Source organism: Dipodomys spectabilis, unplaced genomic scaffold, assembly GCF_019054845.1.
Source record: "Dipodomys spectabilis isolate Male_0828 unplaced genomic scaffold, ASM1905484v1 ptg000267l, whole genome shotgun sequence".
In the NCBI taxonomy this organism is placed as follows: Eukaryota; Metazoa; Chordata; class Mammalia; order Rodentia; family Heteromyidae; genus Dipodomys; species Dipodomys spectabilis.
Genome location: NW_024870944.1, coordinates 297,452 through 304,293, shown reverse-complemented (window position 1 = coordinate 304,293; position 6,842 = coordinate 297,452).

Below are 6,842 nucleotides of genomic sequence, written 5' to 3'. Positions count from 1 at the left end.
TTACATAGAACTTATGAAATTTGAACTTAATGTACTCTTGGATAACGGTTTCTTTCATGTTTTTATTGTAAAAATAGTTTAGAGGGCTTAGAGTAAGGTATGAGTACATTTCCTATTGAGCATTGTTACATTCTCTTTTGTTTTTCCTGTGGCATCCCTTCTATCCCCATCTACCCAAATCTCCCCTCCTCAAGTTGTAAAGTTCATTTTCTACATAGTATCTAGTTCATCTCATTGTTACAATAGGCCATCCTGTATCTTTGTTTCATCATTTTGTTATTTCCCTTCGCCTCCCCACATTAGAAAAATGTATATACAAGATGCAGGGCACCTTCATTAAATCTAATGAAAACAGGGGTTATACCATGGGGAAAGAACATAGAAGACAAACCAAAAATCACATAGTACATTTTAGATACATTAAAAACTAGAGCAAGTAAAATACAGTAGTTGTGTCATTATCTTGGGGTTCATTTCACTTAATATCATCTTATATGGCCATATGTACATAGATAATGTTTTTATAAGCCATTTAAATTCCACATTTTGTCTTTGCTAATTTGTACCTGAAACACGTGTCACCTCATGTCCAAAGATGTCTTTGTGCTATTTCAATGAAGCCAGAAAACATTCATTTTAACTCGAGCAGCGCCATAGATTGTTACTGGAAATAAGTGGAAGGAATTGTTAATGCAAGTGGAAACTGATCCCAAGAGAGGAATTGAACATGGAGAAATGACAAAATTCAAGTTAATTTATGTGTTCCTTTTTACTGAGCAAGAAAAGAATCCAAGTCTTGAAGGAAACTCTGTCCCTGACTTTTTTGAGAGTGTTATTTACTCATATAAATCATGTCTGTAAAATTGTAGTTGAGAGTTTAAAAAAAAAACAAACAATGTGCCATTTGAAGGCCAGCATAGAAAAAAAGGAAATAACTTAGTTTAAAAAGTGTTCTTCTGGGATGGTGGATCAGTGGTAGAGCGCTTGCCTTGCATGCCTGAGGCCCTGGGTTTGATTCCTCAGCACCACATAAGCAAAATGAAAAAACCGGAAGTGGCGCTGTGGCTCAAGTTGTAGAGCACTAGCCTTGAGATAAAGAGCTGAGGGACAATGTCCAGGCCCAGAGTTCCGGCCCCACGACTAGCACAACAACAACAAAAACACGTGTTCTGCTGTAAAGGAACAAAGACATGGAGGTTTTAAAGTGTCTTGTGCATGGATATTTCCCTCCTGAGATGATTTTCCTGTTGCAGGAGTCAGTTATCCATTCCTTTAGTCTGGTCCTGAGTTCTCCATCCTAATAAGGATTCCAAAAAGTCAGGATCCATTGAGTATGATCAGCAAAAGAAGTCTCTTCTCAAACCAATGCTTTAAGGATGGTCCCAAAGAAATATGTGTGGTTTTTTTGCTTGTTTATTTGTTTGTTTGTTTAGTTTGTGCTTGTTCTGGGGTTTGAACTCAGATGCTAGACCATGTCCCTGAACAATTGTCTTCCTTGTCCAACTTCCCCCAAAGCTAGTATTCCATTGCTTGAGCCAAAACTCCACTTCTGGCTTTCTTGGTGTTTAATTTCAGATAAGAATTTGACAGACTCTCCTGCCTGGGTTGGCTTTGAAATGAGAAAGTAAAAAAGCCAAGTGACATAAGATTTCTGTTTTGAACCAAGAAATACTAGAAGAAGTTTATTATAAAGCTAATATTTGACAATTTTTAAAAGAAGAAAATATGTCCAGCAAAGAAGGCATAATAAATAACTCAGCAAAAGTAGGTACACCAAATCATTTTGGAATTATTTTTTTCTTCTTGGGAAGAAAACTATTGACTTCATAGTTCCTTTTGGGGAAACTTAAAGTCATATTTGCATTTTTTTTGTTGGCCATGGTGCTTGAACTCTGATCCTGGGCTCTGTCCCTCAACTCTTCAGCTCCAACTGAGCACTCTACCACTTTAGGTACAGCACCACTTCCAGGTTTCTGGTGATTAACAGAAGATAAGAGTCTCATGAACTTTCCGGACCAGGCTGGCTTTGAACTGCAATCCTCTGGTCTCAACCTCCTTGAGTAGCTAGGATTACATGCGTGAACCAACAGCACCCAGCTCATTTTTGCATTTATGTACAATTCATGGTACTATGTAGACAAAGAATGGAAATTTGAATCAAATGATGTGACATTGCAACTTTTCAGAAAAATTGAGGTAGCAATAAACATGTCCTTCTTTTCCATGTTGTTACATTAATGACTCATGTGCTTTGCAACTCTTACATTAGCATCTTCTACTGTCTGTGTATGTGGACTTAGTATCACAAATTGTTCACAGAGAAGTAGAGAAAAGTGAGATTTTTAGAAGGCAAAGATCAGGTATGAAAGAACAGCACAGAAGGAGATACAACTTAGCACACAGGGATTAAGAACTAGCCAAGGAGATTTAGAATGCTAAAGGCAATGAGGAATAAGCCTACTTGATTACTAGTTCTTCAATAATCAAAAATGGTTCCCTCTAACAGTCACTGGTATACCTTAGTTATTATTATTATTATTATTATCATTTATTCCTTCCATTTGGAGTTATTCTTTCTCTTCAGTCACAACGGATAATTAGCCTCTGTATTTTTGGTGCTATGACTGAGCAAAAAGATTACAAATCTTATTTAGACTACCTGTCTCATTGTGATTAGCAGTGACCACTGAAATGCCTGGAAGCCTTGAATTTTCAGTATTAATCTTCACTTGATATCTAAGCACATTCCTGGCATTAATTGCCATGACCTATTAACAAAACAATTTTTTCAACCCTGTATTCTAATATGGGTAAAGTACATGAATTAAGGACTATTGGCACGTATCAGTATGGAAGGAGCAATTATATTTTCCAAGTATGGGTTCTTTATTTCACATTTACTAACTGTCTTTTTTGCTAGTCCTGGCACTTGAACTGAGGGCCAGGGAACTGTTTCTGAGGAGTTTTTGTTTTGTTTTGTTTTGCTCAAGGCTAGCACTGTACCACTTGAGGCACAGAACTACTTCCTGTGTTTCTTTTTCTGTTTATTTGGTACTGAGGAATTGATTCCAGGCATTCATGCATGGTAGGCAATAACTGTACCATGAAGCCACATTCCCAGAGACTTAATGACTTTCTTAAGATAGCATTAATTTTTCATTCCTTTACTATGTATTATAATTTAGGCTAGGTGGTAGAAAGGGAAGTGGAAATCAATACTAAGTCCAATAAGGCTGACATTCCTGTCACATCATTAAGCAAGTACAGTGTTAAGACCTGCAGGACTCATAGGGCTGTTACATGTGGCATTATTATGTAAAACACCATTAACAGTCATGTCCAACATCCGTAACATTCTGCTTCCACTTTCAAGGTCAAGAGCCAAATATCTAAGCCTTTTTATTGATTGTTTTTCCTAGGAAGGAAGAAGGAGGATATGGAAGGAGATGCTGGGAAAATATGTATATTGGCTCCCTGCCCACATTTTTTGGATTTTTAAAAAGTGCTACTGATGAACGCCCATTTACATTTAATTGACTATACTATCTGCACAAGATGCAGATAAATGAATGCATTTGTTCTGGTGGATAGTCACATATATTAACAAAATCCATTTCTGGATAAAAAAAAGATACTAGGCAAGAAAGTATAAAGTACTGACTATAAAATGGTTTCTTCTCTTAGCAGAACAAAATGTAGTATTGAAATGATTTCTCCAGCTATCTATGAGATTTTATGCTATCTGAGTATCAAAATGTTCTCTAATTCCTGTAACATCCAAGCATAAAAGACATGATTTGAACATCTTAGTAGTTTTAGAAACAAAGGCACATAATAGCCTCCTTCTTGCAGAGACATGTGATAGCAAGTATGATTGAATGTATTATAGTTCTCATTTTTCCCTCTTTATCTCAAGTGTTGCATATTTTGGCATATTACTCTATATCCTACATCAGTAGGTGAGATTTAACTCTACTCTGCAATGTCGATGGGTCATGTGACTTATTTTAGCTTACAAAAATGAACGAGAAGTGGCGACAGATTTCTATGCAATTCTCCCTGTCTAACAGCTGACAGCTGACTTGTTTTCTCTTAGCTACAATAATAGCATATTTCCAGAGGGAATCTTCTTTCAACTTATATACTGGAAGAATACAGCATGTGAATTTGAGGCAAAACTCAAATATAGCCACATACATATAACACAACAAGAGTTAAGCTAATATTAGAATGTGATATTAAAATGTTAGTTCCTTACCATCCTTGTATGCCTTTATGATAGTTTACTGTAGCACACCAGAATTTCACAAATACTAAACGAAAACTAAACAAATAGACAACTTTTCCTGTTTGATGATACTACATTTTTTATATAAAGAAGCATTCTCCATGAGATCACTTGTGGGGTTATCTTTTTTATATATGGGTTTAATCACTCCAGAGCACTGTATCTAATATCCACAATCATTATCCATACCTAGTGATTGAGATGAGGAAGAACAAAATATGTAGATTTCTCCTTCTCTTTTCCTCTTCTCTTTTTCAAGTGTGAATTCTCATCCTTTCTCCAAATTCTCCTATTAATAAAGGAAGAATGACACATTGTGGATATCAAGCAAAAGGCTTCAAATCAAGAATTTCATCCTTTCAGAAATAGGTGAAGTAAATCAGAGTGCCTCGAGGAAAAATAAAAACATGATTTTTTCTCCTGTCTGGCTTCCACCATAGTGTCTGAACATGACTTTAAATATGTAATAAAATATTTGCTTTGGCTAATTTTTTTAAAAATAGTCTTATAAATAAAAAGTAATTTTTTTCAATTTTTAAAAAAAATAAATCGTAATTTGTTGTTTGCTTTGGGCAGGAATGAAATAAGACTGCATTATCATTGGGTGAGTTGAGAGGCTAAATTTTATCAGACTCTAAATATAATAAAAATAGATGATTTAAAAATAAATACCTTGTAGGTACATTTTTAACATGACATACCCACAGAGACACCTTTTTCTTCTTTTCCTCTCCACAAGGATTCAATTTCAATAACCAATTCATGTAATTCAAATAGCTGTTTCAGAAATAGATTAGACACAAAAAGTTAGAAAAAGAAAACCAGTATTGGGTGGTGCATTCTTTAAAAATAGCAGGCAAATAAGTATTAACCGTAATTCCAAAATAATAGCAGTTAAATGCTCTTGAAAAAAGAAGATTTTAAAGCAGAATGAATAAAAAAAATCATAGAGCCTGAAACTGCTTCAGGAGCTGCTCTCTGGGATTTAGGGTTTATAGTACATGACAATGTTTTAACCAGGATTAATTGCTTTCAGGGACTAAATTTTTTAGTTATATTTTATTGAAGAAATATGTTATTCAAATTTAATGAAAGGATAACAGTTTATAGTAGAAATAGCACTACACACTCACTGTGGTACGCATTTTATATTACATATATAATTTTACAAACATATATACATCTGCATATATATGTTTATTTTTAATTTTTGTCCATGGGGCTTGAAATCTGGACCTGTACACTGTCCCTCAGCTCTTCAGCTCAAGATTAGTCCACTACCACTTGAGCCACTGCCAGTTTTCTTTTGGCTCATTGGAGATAAGAGTCTCGTGGACTTTCCTGCCTAAGCTTGCTTTGAACCATGATTCTGAGCTCTCAGACTCCTTAGTAGCTGGTGTTGCAAGCATGAGCCACTAGCACCTAGCTACATAATTATTTTTTACCTATTTATGAAATATCAATTGGTAATCTTATTCATTTATATGTTGTGTAATGATCAAGCTACATCATATACATTAATTTCTGCATGTAACATTTCTTTTTAGTGAGAATGCTCAAAATCTTATCTTCTGGCTATGTTGAAATATATATATTCTTAATTATAATCACCTTGCTTCTTGTGGTATACAATTAATATATTTACTTTGAGTCAAAAAATCTGCTAATTAAAGTTATATAAAACATAAATTGTAAAGTGAAAGAAATTCATGAATTTCTTTCCATTACTTTTTTTAAGAAGACAATAATACCTTTTGTTTTCACTTATATTTCTTTGGGAATGTGTACTATTCATTGATTCAACTGTTAAAATTGATAGCAATTACATTATATCAAGTTGATTTAAACTTGTATTTGAAAATTGCACACAACACAAATATACTTCCACATTACTACATAATTAAAATAACAGTAAAGCAAAGATTGGTGTTGGTCATTCATGTGTAGAATCCTAGAAACCCAGGAGGCTAAGACCTGAATATTTTAGTTCAATGTCAGTCCAAACAACAAAATGTGAAAACTTATCTCCAATTATCCAGTAAGAAGCACAAGGTGAGAATGTGGCTCAAGGAATAGAGTGTCATCAGCCATGAGCAAAACATATAAGGTAGGCCATTAAACTTCAAGTTTAAGCCATAAAAATGGCATATACACACAAAATAACAACACAAAAGTATTATGAACATCAATAATGAAGATAAAATCGTAGAAAAGATCATGAGAAATGTGTAAACATCTGGAAGACAGAAATCATTTGACAGAAATTTGATTCATGAGAGGGAAAGGTCGCAGGCTCATTTGTACAATCTCATTGTAGGCATTTGTGTTGAAACCTGGCTATTGGGTAACATGTGAAAGAGTACATTGGATTACCTGACATAACAGACATTGCCTGTGACTATGCACCATTCCAGTCTTCAAAATCTAAACTCTTGCGTGTTAATTTAAATAAAAGCTCATGTTCGAGACTGTTTGGTCCACACAGACTGGGGTCCTTATTTTGAGGCTTCAGACCAGTGCTTTTGTTTATAACCATTCCTGTTTTACACCCCTT